This window comes from Microcebus murinus, chromosome 3 (assembly GCF_040939455.1).
Source record: "Microcebus murinus isolate Inina chromosome 3, M.murinus_Inina_mat1.0, whole genome shotgun sequence".
NCBI classification, from domain to species: Eukaryota; Metazoa; Chordata; class Mammalia; order Primates; family Cheirogaleidae; genus Microcebus; species Microcebus murinus.
Window position 1 is genome coordinate 95418131 of NC_134106.1, and position 16377 is coordinate 95434507.

Genomic DNA, 16377 nt, shown 5'->3' on the forward strand with positions numbered 1-16377 from the left:
TAGATTATTTTTATTTTCTTATAGCTATATAAAACTTCTTTATGTATTATGGATTTGTGTCATTCATCTGATATGTATTTTTAAAAATCTTCACATATTCTGTGAGTAGACTATAGATTTTCCTCATGGTTTCTTTTGGTAAAAAATAGATTAACTCTAATAACTGTCATAAATTAGGGGACTATAGTTTGGGTCATATTTATGAACTATCTACATTATTCCATAAATATTTATCTGTAAGTATACCATTACAACATTGTCTTAATTATTGGAACTTACATTGTGTTAAATAGGACACATTCAAATTTGTATTTTTATTTAGGATTATCTTAACTCATAGATTCTTTGTATTTTCATATAAATTTTAGAATAATATTACAAATATTATTAGCACAATATACACATACTCATACACATGCACATGCAAATATATACACAAAGATCTGTCAGGATTTTGATTTTGATTGTGTTGAATCCATGGATCAGTTTGGAGATAAGTTACATTATACCAATATTGTGTTTTCTAAGACATTAACATTTATAACTCTCAATTTATTCAGCGATTTTAATTTCAATGTTTTTTAAGTGTTTGGAGTAGATATTTTGCCAATATTATGTTAGATTTCTTCTTATATATTTTATATTGATGAAATTTAATACTATTGTCTTTTAATTTGTTTTGGATTTCCTAGAATATAGAAATTAATGGAATATTTGAATTCTTTGTACCTAATTATTTGCTAAATTTAATTATTAATTCTAATCATTTTTGTATATTGTTTTAGATTTCCTATGTATACAATTATGTCATCTGTAAATAAGTTTACTTTTTTCCTTTTTATTATTTATTGTATTTCCTTTTATAGTTTTATTATTGCTACGGCTAGGACCTTGGTAAAGTACTTAAAGTATGTCACAATGTTGGGATTCTTTGCCTTCTTCCCATCATGAATAATAAAGCACTATTTCATCAGCACTTATAAGACTTTGTAATGATGTCATGAAAGTCATCATTCTACTGCTTTCTTACTTTTCTACTGCTATGGAGAGGTCTGCTATTAGTCTACTTGTCACTGCTCTGTAAGAACACTACCCTTAAACTCTTGTATTTTTGTTTTTTGGGGTTTTTTTGGTGATTTGCAATTTCACTAGGATATGAGAAAGTGTAAATTTTTAAAATCTATTGCTTTGGATTTTGTGCTACCCAGACTTTAAGATTCTTGGCTTTTGTAAAAAAAACCATGCTGGTCCCCTGCTGATGACTTGTAAATATTTCTTTCCTCTCTGATAATTTCTTTACTTTCTCCTTGGTTAATTCAAATATATGAGAATTTTTTATTCTATTTTTCAATCCTTATTAACTTTGTTCATCTTTTATATATTAATAATAAAGAGACAGATGGGTGGTTATTTTAGATTACATCACTGCAGTTATTACTTCTTTATTCAAGTAAGGATTTTTTTTTTCAGACTTCTATTTTTACATAGTCATATCATATATGAAGAAAGTAGAGAGTCAATATTAATATTCTTGACACAGTTAAGGACCGGCTTATTAAGAAATCACAATAAAAGGCCGGGCGCTGTGGCTCACGCCTGTAATCCTAGCTTTGGGAGGCCGAGGCGGGCGGATTGCTCAAGGTCAGGAGTTCAAAACCAGCCTGAGCAAGAGCGAGACCCCGTCTCTACTATAAATAGAAAGAAATTAATTGGCCAACTGATATATATATAAAAAATTAGTCGGGCATGGTGGCGCATGCCTGTAGTCCCAGCTACCCGGGAGGCTGAGGCAGAAGGATCACTCGAGCCCAGGAGTTTGAGGTTGCTGTGAGCTAGGTTGACGCCACGGCACTCACTCTAGCCTGGGCAACAAAGCGAGACTCTGTCTCAAAAAAAAAAAAAAAAAAAAAAAAAAAAGAAATCACAATAAAGCATGTTTTATGACAAATTGGTATAATACGATGGATAAAACAAATATTTACTGGTTTTTTCAGGAATAGCATGAGTTTCTCATACTTAACGTAGTTTCTCATTTTACAGTATATAGATAGATATAAATATATAGATATATTTAGATATAGGTTTATATTTTCCAAGCTTATAATTCTACCACTTCCTCAAGCTTTAGAGGCCTATACCCAAGACTTGACATTTGTACTCAAGTATTTCAAACTTTAACTTTCTTAAAATAAAATTTCTGAATTTTCTCCAAAAACTGTTTTCCTTTGCACATAATTCTCATTTTACTACTGGCATAATTATTCATCTAGTAACTTAGGTCAAAACTTTAGAAGTCATTTTAATCCTCTGTTTCCCTCACTCCCTGCATCTTCAGTCCAGTCAAGACATGTTGGTTATATTCACAAAATTTGCCTCCTGGATTTACCATTCTCTCCATGCTCTCTGTTACTCCTCTATTCCAAACCACTATCATTACATTCCTGAACTTCTTCAATTAACTCATTGTTGTTCTTTTTTGTTCCAATCTTATCCCATTCTAATATCTCTTTTAGGTAGCAGCCAGAATGATCCTTCAAAAGGTAAATCAGATCATATTTTGCAACTGCTTAAATGCTTCCATTGTTTTCTCACTCCAATTAGAAGTTCAACAGCTTTTCAGAATCTTTATGGCCCTATTTGTCCTCTCCAGCCCCAAATTATTTCACTTTCTTCCTTATTGATGACTTGTAATAGCATGTGATTTTTGTTATACATTAAAAATACCAATGCATTTCCTACTGAGGCAGTTTTCAATTTTCAGTTACTTCCTCTCAACATTCTTCTTGCCACAAATATGTAAATTGCTGGCTCTTTAGCATTGCTTTTAAAGGAAGTATTTAAGGAAGTGTCATGAGGACTGAGCAAACAAATGGACTTTCACTTCCCAAACCTAGGAAAATTTGAGCATCAGAAAACAATGGATACGTACATAATGAGTGTGATGTGCACGAACTGGGGGATGGACATGACACACTTGAAGCTCTAACTTGAGGAGGGAGGGGGCCAAGGGCACTATAGGTAACCTTAACATTTGTACCCCCATAATGTGCTGAAAAATATAAAATAAAATAATCAACCTACAAAAAAAAATGGAAATGATGGATTATAAAGTGTATGCATTCAGAAAGAAAGAAAAAAAGAAACAGGAAAAGCTCTTCTTTTCAGTGGAATTCCAACGAATAAATACCAAAGAAATGGTGGAGTTAGAAAAGTTATCATTTTTCAATCATCAAGGTAATAATTAGTTACGTCAAAAATCCAGAGATGGATGCTAAGGTTGTAGGAACAGTTTGGTAAAGAATAGGATACTCACGCAATTTCAGTGTAGTTTTCCAGCAATCCCTTGTCCCTCACAAATGGTAAAAATAGTAATTTTAGAATGAAGAGAACTGGCAAACATCAACTTAATCAAGATATTAAAGTTAAAATTATAAATGGACCAAACCTATACCATGCCTTTTTTATAGGATGCACCAAGAAGGACACGGCAGAAGTCTGTGATATTCACAATCTTCCCAGATGCGTAATCTGAATCTCATCCTGAGGAAACAGCAGACAAACTCAAAGTGAGGAATGTTCCACAAAAAGCCGAGCTGTACTTTTCAAAAACATTAATTTCATTAAAACAAAGAAAGGCTAAGAAACTATTCCAAAGTAAAAGAGATGAAACAGATATGAAAAAAGTAAACTACAAGATCCAATAATGGTTACTTGTCTATGAAAAAATATGTCTATACAGGACATTATTAGGGCAGTTAGTTAAATTTTACAATAGCGTATGGATTTAAAAATGTACCGTATTGAAATTAACTTTCCTGATTTTGATGTTTGTTTCATACTTATATAAGACAATGATCTTATTCTACAAAAAAACATGCTATTGTATTTTGGGATAAAGTGGCAGTCAGGTACACAGTTCACTCTGAAATGGTCCAGATATATGTACCTTGGGCTAATTGTGAATTTTTAAAAAGTTTACTTTGGATTTAACCACCCAACCTTTGAATCATGTTACCCACCTCCACATTGGATTTCAACCACTTTGTGGGTAGATTTCTGATAACTCAATGAACCTAGTAGATGTTCTAAGAAAAATTTTTTCCATTATAAAATGATTGATATGCCAGAGAGGTAAATCAAAACATGCTTATGTATTGGAGCCAAACATATGGCAACCACCTGAAAAATAGGTCAAAAAATAATCGCAAGTTTGACTACTGCTATAATAACTTTAAAACTGTTAGTATTACCTTCTGGCCTATAAAAATAATGAAGGTTGGGAAAATTCTACAGTAAATATTTTGATGGTTTCTCATACAACTTTATAACCCTCTTCTGTTTATAACTTCAAAGAAACTGTTTTTGGGCTTTGTGATGTTTTTAATATTTTATCAGTTGTAAATGAAATTCAGCTTTTCTATTGAAATTGCTAAGAAGCTAGACTATAGATCTTTGGAAGTGGTATTTATTAAATACATTAAGTATTATGCAATGCTAAGGTTTTGATTTAAAAGTATAATATAAAAAGTAGTAGCTAAAAGATGGACTTGTTGGGAATAAGATTTTTTTGTTAGAATTGTGGAAAATACATAATAAGTTTACAAAAAGTACCTGCCTATGCAACGTCATATGAATTTACCTATTAAAACACATGTTATAAGACATTAAAATAATATTCACTGAACAAAAACATTATCACCAACTGCATGATAAGCAAAGAGCTGTATGCTGCTTATTGTGGATACTCTTATTCCCACGTTCAAACACATCAAAAACGAACACACATTTAAACAAGGAGCAGATTATGGCAGGCAGAGGGTCAGTGAGGACAAACACTCAAGGGTGCTATCTGACTTGGCATATAAGGGGCTTTTTAAGTAGTTCATCCAGGCTGAAGAAATGATTGTACTCTGGGGTCTCAAGGAAGATGAGATGGTTTATCTTTATTCTTAAAAAATATCCCATTTTCTGTGATAAAATTAAGACAATTAGGCAAGTTGGAAAATGTAGAGTACCATTTGTTTGTTTGCATAATAATGTTGATGCATTAGGAGAGAAGAAATAAAACCACATTTGTGTTCATCAAATATATGTGCTATTTTTCAAACTTTTCAGATTTGGAAAAATATAACACGTGGTTTCTCTAAACTCTGTCCTTTCTTAATTTTTAAATCTAGACATTTTTTCACAGAAATTCAATCCTTATGCTCCTCATTCCTTTCCACTTAACTCATCAAAACGTGGCTCTACATAAGATATTTGACATTCAGCATAAATTTGATTCTTTTTTTACCTAAAACATAGGAAGCTGTATTTTGCCAATGGTAAACAAATCAAAATTTTCAGCTTCAGACAGAATTCATCAAGAAATGTATGCGTATGTGCCTATGTGTGGATGCTACTTTTGGCAAAACAAACTTCTCTGTTCTAAAAACTTTACTGACATGATAACAAGTGAATTGAAGAACAAGGAAAGAAACAATATACATACATTCATCATAAAAAATTCATGCTTATAAAGAAGTCAACAGAACAATGAATTTACAGCATAATATAATTACTGAATTCACTCCAAAATTCTATTTCTTTCAGTGGTTAACTTGCATTCATTGGTATTAAATATTTTATATATTAATTTTCAGGAAAAGTAACATCAAATATTCCTGGGAACAGTGTCATTTGTTTTCTACATATTATCTATTTCTTAATTTTCAAATTATCTTGAGAATAAGGAATAATTATTTACTTTATGTAAATGAGAAATTTAAGACATTGAAAGTTTAAGTGCCTCCCTCAGTTGCACACCTATAATTAAGTGACTGAGACAGGATTCATGCCCAGCTCTCATGATTTGCGAAGTATGGAAATTTTAGAATACTGTATACTTTCTCACTCCAATTGTTTTATGGAACTCTATTACCTTCTAATTCATTTAAAGTGAACAATTGGTTTGATCTGGCTCAATATGAATTGAACCTTCGTTCACTTATGTTAGAAACATGTAAAAGATCACCTATTTTGGTAAAATTTTATACTTCCTTGTGTGATCTTAAGTAGTTTGTGGTAGCAATGAAATAGTTTAAATTTAAGAACTAATATTCAAAGTCCTGGCTTTCACATTTAAACATTATTTTTCTTGCCAAAGATTAATATCTTAAGGTTTAAAAAATCTATTATTACATTTATTAATAATAATTAAGATCATAAATGCTAAACAACACCAAATGTACATTTCTGATAAATAGCCAATGGAGTTCCTTGGTACTCCTTATCTAGACACTTCCATGAAAATTATTTGAAAGGTATTTTCCACATGAAATTCTTAGTAAAATGTGGTTAAAAAACTAGACAGAGAAATCATCTTGCTATTAGAACTCAGGTCTTAAAAGCTACTTTTGATTTTTGTTGAAGAAACTTAATATGCACATTTATTGATTACAAAATATGAGGGAAAATTGTTTTATGTTAAGATTAATATTAAGTTGAATAAATATATAGATGATTGTTTTGCTAATTTGTCACAAGAACATGAAATTTTTTTCCCCCAAAAATAAGAAGTCAGTTTTAGTTCATATTAGACAACAAGAAAATGATTTAAGTTTCAATTGACAAGATATTTCACTAGTGGTGATGATGATTATGCAGTCATTGATGTGTATGCATGTATTGTGAATATGTGACAGAGTTTAAAACTAAAAGAATACTGGATGAGAGCACTAATGTAGAATAAACAATTACATTCCCATAAAAGATGAATCAGACATAGTGTTTAGCACTTCAGTTTTACCTGAAAGTTGGCACCTGGTGCTAGATGGATACATTTATCCTTGTGGACGAATAATGTGTTAAATAAATTTACAAAGAGGCAGCTTTTAGTTCAAGATTAGAAAGATTTTGCTATGCTATGGGGTTCAAGAACTCAGCAAATCCCATGTGACTGTCCACAATGCTGAGTCCAGGGCAGAACATATGACACAATTCAGGTCGGTGATAGCCAGGTCCAGGACTTTTGTAAGGGTTGAGAGAGAGAAATTCTAATGACTACTGGAATAAAAGAGAGGATAGGAGACTGGAGCTACCGCAGTTTCCACAAGGAACAACTCTGCTGAGAATGGACACTGCATGGACGAAAGAGATAGCTATCCCCAAATAAGAAATAAGACTTTGAGGCACATATATCTTACTTCCCAGAATAGCTGTATTTTTTGTTATGTCCATATCCTCATTGCATTACTAATTGCAATGTATGTTAATAATTGTTGCGTCCAAATCTCCTTAAGACATCTTTTCTTTTCTGAAGAGATGACCCTGTTTTATTCAATTATGTATCTTAATGTGAATCAAGTCTCATGGAAGGTCATGACCATATAATGGTTTTGTGAAATAATCAAAGGATTATAATAATTTGATAAAGTATAATGATTTCTTCCCATTTCTGTCATACTTTGTGAGATCAATTTCAACATTCTCTGTCTGGAAGAGAGGTGAAAATTTTCTCTTTGGATGTGATGCAAGATTAGATAGTCTGGAAGTATTCTGAAATGTCAGAGTAAGGAATTCCAAAAGTCGACCCCTCCATAAAAGCAAGAACATTGGCAAAAATATAAAAATCAACATTTTCAGAATTATGAAAATGAACAAAAGGCTTGAAATAAACCAAAGACTGTTTATTCAATAGATAGGGGCAAGAATTAGTTATAGGAGCAAGATTTGTGTCATTTTAACTTGCCCTATCCTGCTCTCCTGTCCTCAGGTCTACAGTAGACTAGAAAACCAAAAATCATGCAAATACAATGGCTATACAAGCCAACAGCCTAACAGCTATTGAAGAAGGAGCAATGGGTATAAAATTTCCCTAAAGTCCCTGCCTGAGAGAACTGTCACAATTCCATCCATTGGCACTTCCCTAAAAGGCTCCATTTCAGGCTTATTTTTATTTAAACTAAATTGGAGCTTACTCTGTCTAAACAGCCTTAACTTTAGGGTGTTTGTTGAAAATAATCAAGGCAATTTAATATTACAGATGCCTGAGGTAGCAATATCAGTTGAGGTTAATAGGAGGAAAGTGGTAAATGTGTGGTTGTGGGAATATCCAGCATATATCTGAGAATACCCCAATATCTTACCCCTGGTTGATCTTGAGGCTCTGCACAAATAAAAAATTAAGGCTAAGACAGAGTTGTAAACTACCTGTGGAGCTTTGAACACATGCCCAACTATACACACAAGGCATACTAACAAAGCCTGGGAGGCATGTTAATTCAAGACACTTAAGGAAATCTCTATTCAATTATTAGCTCATTGCTAGGCTAACAAAGCGGAGACTTCAGTGACTACACGCTAAACAAAGTATAGATAGATAGATAGATAGATAGATAGATAGATAGATAGATAGAAAATACAGACTATAGAAAATTACTCCAGAAGAATCATGAAACAAACAGCAATCTCAACAACAGGCAATTGCAACAAGCCCAGGGTTCTCCTTTCCAGAGCTACTACATTATATTATTTAAAATGACAATATAAAAAGAATGAAACATGCCCAGAAACAGGAAAGTATGGACTGATAACAGGAGGAAATGCTATCAATACAACAGTCCCTGAGGAAGCCCAAACTTTGGATTTACCAAAGACTTTAAACAGCTATAATATAAATATGTTTAAAAATCAAAGGAAACAATATCTAAAAACTTAAAGGAGAGAATGAGAATGCTGTTCTCAAATAGAGAATATCAATACAGAGATGTAATTCTATATTGTTCATGTTACAAATTCTGGAGTTGAAATTACAATAAAATAACAAAAAATATACTCTTTGGGCTTAACAACAGATTTGAACTGGCAAAAGAATCAGTGACCTTGAAGATAACTTAACTTAGATTATCCAGTATGAGAAGAAGAAAAAAACAAGAATAAAGAAAAAGAAATAGAGCCTCAGAGACCTGTAAGACACCAACAAGGATGTCACCATACAGATAGTGGAATCCTCAAAGAGATGGAGAGAGATAAAAAGAGGAAAAATATATTTGAAGTAATGATGGCTAAAAATGTTGTATTCTATTGAAAACATTAAACTGTACTCAAGGAACTCAGTGAACTACAGTTGGATAAACACAAAAATATGCAGATCTAAACATACCATAATAAAACTATCAAAAGCCAAAGGCATAGAAATAATCTTGAAAGCCATAAGAGAAAAGAAATTCATGGAGTACAAGAGTCTTCAAGACTATTAGCAGCTGACTTTTCCTTAGAAATTATGGAGGTCATGAGGCAACAGGATGACACATTCAAAGTATTGACAGGAAAAAAGGAAAGACTATAAAGCAAGAATACTATATCCAGAAAAATGATATTTCAAAAGACAAAGAAGGAACTTTTGGTTTTTGGTCCACCATGTAGGAAGCTTGGAAATTGACCCTCCATCCTAACAATAAGCAAAAAGCTAGAAAAAAATCCTCCAAAACTCAAAAATTGCTTTTAGATATGTTAGAAAAGTAAAGTCATAGTGCAAACTTTTGCCCCCAAATTAGAGAGACAGACAGGCAAATACAGAGAATCAACAAGCTACTGGAGCAGAAATCCATGAAAAGAAATTTCTGTGGGAACCAGTGCTGGTGTATAGACACCTGAAATAATAATTGATGAATTGCCAGAGTCTCAGTGTAGACAAGTCTTGGAAATAAAACTCCATGAGGACCCAGTCTTCAGGACCTCTCACCAAACTTTTGTGAGTTTTACCTCCTGGAGCTCTCCTAGGTTCTCACAGTGAATATCAGAGAAAAGTCCCCTTGTAGTTTTGGCAAGGGAAGAGTATAAAGAAACTACTCAGGGATAAGACAAAGCATTCAGTTCTTCTTAACAAGGTCTGCCCTAAAAAGAAACTATTTAACCAGAATCTAACCTACTAGATTTTTATCAGAGCCTAAGAGATCTATGGGAAGGGAAGCACTCAATTCCAATCAGCTCCAGTCTTCTACATGGAGAAAGGAAAATACCCACTTACAGCTCACTCTAGCCAACCTGTCCCACCTAAGGTGGGGAAGGCACTGAGAAGCAGTTATGAAGTTTACATTCCAGGCATTGGTACAATAAAAGACTGAGACCTAATTTTAAGAGTATAGAATTCTTCTCCTTCTCCCTTATCACCATATTTCTCAAATCCTATTTATAACAGTATATTTTACTCAGTACATCATGTCCAGCCATCAATAAAAAAAATTACAGGCATGCTTACAGGCAAAAAACACAGTTTAAAAAGACAGAGCAAAAATCAAAACCAGACTCAGATATGGCAGGGAATTTGGAATTATCAGACTTGGAATTTAAAACAATTTCAAACAACTATGATTAATATACTAGGGGCTCAAAAGGTTAAAATAGTGTGCAGGAACAGATGGGAAATATAAATACATAGATGGAAATTTCAAGAAAGAAACAAAAAAGAAATGCTGAAGATCAAAAACACTGTAACAAAATGAATAATGCCTTTGATGGGCTTATTAGTTGACTGGACACAGCTGAGGAAAGACTCTCTGTGCTTCAGGATATCTTAATAGTAACTGCCACACTGAAAGGCAAAGAGAAAAAAAAAGAATGAGAAAACAGGATGGAATATCCAAAACTGTCAGACAATTACCAAAACTGTAACATATTTATAATGGGAACACCAGGAGGAGAAGGGGGACAGAAAGGAACAAAAGCCATATTTAAAGCAATAATTACTGGGAATTTCCACAAATTAATTTTAGACAACAAACCACAGATTCAGGAAGTTCAGAGAACACCAAACAAAACACATGTCCCCCGCCCACCCCCGAAAAAATATGTATAGCAAGAGCTGGGCACAGTGGCTCATATCTATAATCCTAGCACTTTTGGAGGCCAAGGCTGAAGATCACTTGAGACCAGAAGTTTGAGACCAGCCTGAGTTCCGTAGCAAGATTTTGTCTGCATAAAAAATAGAAACATTAGCTGGGCATGCTGGCATGCTTCTGTAGTACCAGTTACTCAGGAGGCTAAGGCAGGAGGATAGCTTGTACTCAGGTATTGGAGGTTTCAGTGAGCTATAAAGAGCCCACTGCTCTCTAGCCTGTGGAAAAAAGTGAGACCTTGTCTCAAAAAAAAAAAAAAAAAAAAAAAAAAAGTACACACACACACACACACAAACAAACAATACATGGTTAGGCTAATCATATTTAAACTACAGAAAATCAAAGATAAAGAAGCCAGGCAGCAGATAAGAATTACATCTGCCGTGCCTTAGAAACTATGCAAGCAATAAGAGAATGGAGTGAAATATTTAGTGTTGAGAGCAAAACTCCACTAACCTAAAATTCTATACCCTGAAAAGTTGTCCTTCAATAGTGAAGGACATATTAATATTAAGACTAAGACAACAAAAGTTGAATTTGTTGCCAGTATACTTGCCATTCATGAAATGTTAAAACACGTTCTTTAGAGAGAAAGAATATGATATAGTTCACAAATGCAGGTCCACAGAAAGAAAGGAAGAAGACTGGAAAAGGAATAAGTGGAGGCAAAATTTAAAAATTAATTTTTTACTCTTAATCAGTCTAACAGCTAACAGATTATTTGAAATAACAATAGCAATGTGCATCTCTTAAGTATGGGACATTTGAAAATGAACTTTGGTTTCAATGTTAAATTTCCTGATTTTAATAAGTAAACTGTAGTTATAAAAGAGAGTCTCAGTTCATCCAGGTATGTAGTGTTCTTGAGCTTTTCCTGCTTAAGATTAGATTACTGAGCTTTTTGGATCTCAGAGTTTATAGTTAGCTTCAAATTTGGAAATAAATTCGGCCACTATTTTTTAAAATATAATAATTATTCTGCACCACCCAATTCCACCATTTTGCCCTGGGACATGAATTACATGTATTTGTATATTGAACTACATAATATTTTCCCACAGGTTACTGGATTCCATTCCCTATTCTCCATTGTGTTCTCTCTCTTCTCCTCTCTCTATCTCTCAATAAAATTTCAAATTCTTTGTCTCCATATTTATCAACTTTTTCTTTAGCAATCTTTTATTTGCTTTTAAGCCCATTATATGAATTTTCAAAAAAAATAAATAAAATAAGATATTCTATTTTCAGCTCTAGAAGTAATCTTTGCTAATTTTTATAGTTTAAAGTTTTCTTCATGCTATATATTTTCCATTGAATCCTTGAGTATATTTATAATAATTGTTTAAAGTCCTTTCCTTAGAGTTCCATTTACTCTGCCATTTCTAGCTCTGTTTCTATGACTGGATTTGTTTCTGACTATGGTTCACACATTCTTGATTCTTTTCTGGTTTAGTCCTTGTTGATCAGTTGCTACACACCGTGTTATGTTTTTTTGGTTTTTTTTAATATAAGTGTTATGTTTTTCCTTTAAAGCATATTGGAAGCATTTTGGTATTTAAGTTACTTGCAAATCAGCTTGCTTTTTGTAACATTTGATTTTAAACTCTGTTAAGATGCTTCTAGCCTAGCTTTTACTCTACTGCTAGCTTAGACTTACTACTAAGGTATAACCTTCTGGGATCTCTACTGAATTCCCTGGGTGCTCACTGACTTTTCTATATAATGACTGGTTGGAATTCAAATGTCTCGCAGTCCTGTACATTCTGGAAATTTTTAGCTAATAATTCTTTTGTAGTTTTTGTTGGTTTGTTTTGCCTGGTTTTATGGAGTTTCTCTATGCATGTGCAGTTTTAGTATTCAGACAGAAACTCAAAGGTGCTATGCAAGATTTCTGGAAATTTTTCTCTGAATATCCCATTCATCTCCAGTGCTTAGGCCCACAAATTTCAATCTTGTTGGTTTCCCTGAACTCTTTTTTTCCTCAGCTCAGTGACATTCCTTTCCACTATCTGCATGGTTCTCACCTCCATGAACAGCAGTATGGAAAGAGGATGCAGGAAAAAAAAAATCAAACTTATGTTTCTCCCTTTTCTCAGAGTTCTAAGTCTTGTACTGACCCCCATTGTATGTTACCTATTAAATAAAAGTAGCTTTTCATATAATTTTTCCAGTTTTCCTGTACTTTACAATGGAGGGGTAAAATCTAGTTCTGGTTACTTCAACATAAATGCAAGTTGAAGCTACTATGTAGACTAATATAAAATAAGATTGTATGGACTGGTTTAGTATATTTGGCACTCTGAGCATTATTGTATTTTATGTGTAGACAATGAATCTAAACATTTTCCATGAGACCACCCAGTCTTTATTGCCAAATATTTGGCTTCTGTTTAATATTTTAAATTCAACATACTTCTTTTTAATGTAGTATAAAAATGCTCCCTCTTTCACCACCTTTGAATTTTGGTTAGTGTCACATTTATTTGTGAATACAGAACATGTTTTTAAAGAGAAGTTGGTTTATATTTGTTTAAAAATTAATTTATTTTTTAATAAAATGCATTTTTGACTCCAATAAAAAAATGAAGCATAGTATTTCCAGCTAAGAACATATGGACTTTTGAAGATTGTCTATTTTCTGGATTAACATGGTGAGTGTACAGATTGTCTTAATTTTCTTAGTATTTCTCAACTTCATGGCTGTCATTACTAGCTATGTAATTCTTGTATCCATAACAATTTAACAAATGTTCTTCCCTTTAGTTTAAATTTATTTTGTGAATCTTTGAGTTAAAGGGTGAAGGGGAGAATGGAAAGTAGGTTTTAAATTTCTCAAGTCCCAAATGCAATCCCAATCATTGTAATTTTTCATTTCCTGTTAGGTCATTGTGGCACATCTTGTTATGTTGAAAGGTTAGTATCTCTTAAATTCAAAGTGTTATTGAAACAGTTCCTTTACTTTTAGTGCACATGAACTGTAATGTTGTATGTATACCATATTTTAGACTTTATCAAATTATCTGGAAACATAGGTCCCTGAAGTTCTCAAGCCCTTGTGCCTACATGTGCTCTGTATTCCTTCTCAGTGTAACGTAAAGAAGACCAATTTGAATTTCTATTGTATTTTTTTTAAAAAATCTACCAATATCCACCTTAGCTGGAATAGTTAAGAATACTAACTGGTTAGCTTTGATAGCCTCCCTAAATATCATGCATGTTTTCCAGAAGTTATTATAGTTGGTGAAATACTGCTCCCCCGGTCACTTAATAACCAACCTCAGAAAGTGACCTTTTTTGGAAATAGGGTCTTTATACATGTAATTCATTAAGGATTTGGAAATTAATAATCCTGGATTTAGGGCGGTCCTCAATCCAATGATTGATATTTGTATAAGTAGAAGAGAGAACAGAGAAAGTCACACAGAGAAGACCATTTGAAGACGGAGCAAAGATTGGACTTATTTGGCCACAACCTGAGGAATGCCTGGGACTACCAGTAGCTGGAAAAAGCAAGTAAGTATTCTTCAGAGTCTTCAGGAAAACCATGGACATGCTGAAACCTTGATTTTGGATTTCAGGTCTCCATAACTCTAACAGAATAAATTTGTATTGCTTTATGCCACCAAGTTGTGGATATTTGTTATGGAAGCCCTAGGAAACTAGTGCAGGTTATACTTTTTCAAAAATCTCGAGTCATATGTCCCCTATTAACTTAAACATCTCTAAAAATCACTTACAAAACATACTCTTGATGACAAAGCATAGAACAAATGGAAATACACTAAGGATGGAATTGACATAAACAATAGAATGCATTGTCCACTTAAACCACATATTTTGATGTTGGGTTTTGGTCAGGTGTTTTATGTCTGGCTGATTCTATACCTCCGGTAATGATGGTAAACTATGAAGACGTTGACATTGCTAATCAGTTAGCTTAAGCTCTGTTTTTTCCTAATATGACTTATCATCACTTCCAATTCCAGAAAATTTCACAAGGGAATTTTTTCTGTATGAGCATTTTATGTATGAGAGAGAGGCTGTTCTACTTTTCCCAGCTTTCCAAGAACAAAGAACTCTATAATTGTCCAATCAAAACTAAAATTACTATATGAAATATTATGGCTAAGTGTGTCCTTATGTGATACTAATTGAAGAAGAAACGAGACTTCAGTACCATTTTATTATCTGCAATGAAGTAACCACCATCAGTAGGATTATATTACTTAAATTGTGATCTCCACAAGAAAATAATCGGTATTCTATCCAACAAAAGGTTCTGTGGTGATAAATATATGGTTAAATAAATTTAAATATGTTTCTTTAAGAAAACCTCTTCTTTAAGAAACCAGTATGTATTTTAAATCTTTAAGAAGAAAAATATATGATATTTCTCAAACTTATTTGCCTATTTTAACACAGTTTTCATAGAATATCTATAGTAACTCCAAGTGTGCAAGTTGTCTGGAGAGCATCATTTGGAAGCAGCACTTTTACAGCTTGGTGGTATTACGGGCTTTTATAGTAATCGGCACGCAATGTTTACCACTACATAAGATTTTGTTACTTTTTCATAGTACTTATATAATATTAATTCTTACATATTATTTTCTTCATTCTGGGCATGGTTCTAGGCATTTTTTATTAAGTCATTTAATCTTCTCAACAACCTTTCAAGATAGGTAATATAATTATCTGCATTTAACATAGTTAAATCGCATGTCCAGTGTAAGATAGCTTATTAGTGTTAGAGCAGGGATTTGGAACTTAGGCTGTCTAGTTACAGAGTTTGTGAATTTAACCTGCAACAAGAATTTATGGGCAAATATTGAAGCTTGATAAAAGCAAGAATAAACAAATAAAGTAAATCAGTGTTTCTTTGCCAGTTTTGATCATGGCCTCATTTGGAAATTCAAATAAAGCCACAGAATATATCCTCATAACAATGTAAACATTTATATTCCAATACATGTTTATACTATTTCTGGGGCATTAACAATCTCCTAAATTATCCAGTAGATACCAGGTTGAGAAATCACCAATTTAACTACTTTTGTATGATATATGACAAAATTAATTGATGCCAGATATAAAATAAATATTAAAGTATATTAGTGTGTAGTAGAAGAAAAAGGAACTTTTCAGGTTGAGGTCTGGGAAAGGAAACTATTCCATACCGTTCAAAGGACTACAATGTTACTCAGACTGTTTTTGTTGTTCATTTGTTTGCTTTTGTTTCTTTTTCTGTAATTTTCTAAGAAATTCTTTGGATAACTGATAATTCTTATTTCAATAAAGATATTTATTAGTGACCTGGAAGGCTAGGACAGACCTCTGGTTCATTCATTTACTCTGATTTAATTTCTATAAGGTTTTATCTGTTTCTATCTCAATTTGATTCATGTTATTAATTTTTTATTATAGAAAAAATATGTTAAAATTCTGATGTAGTTTCCAAATTAAAACTAAAGTCAAATAAGATAAAGTTAACATAAAATTA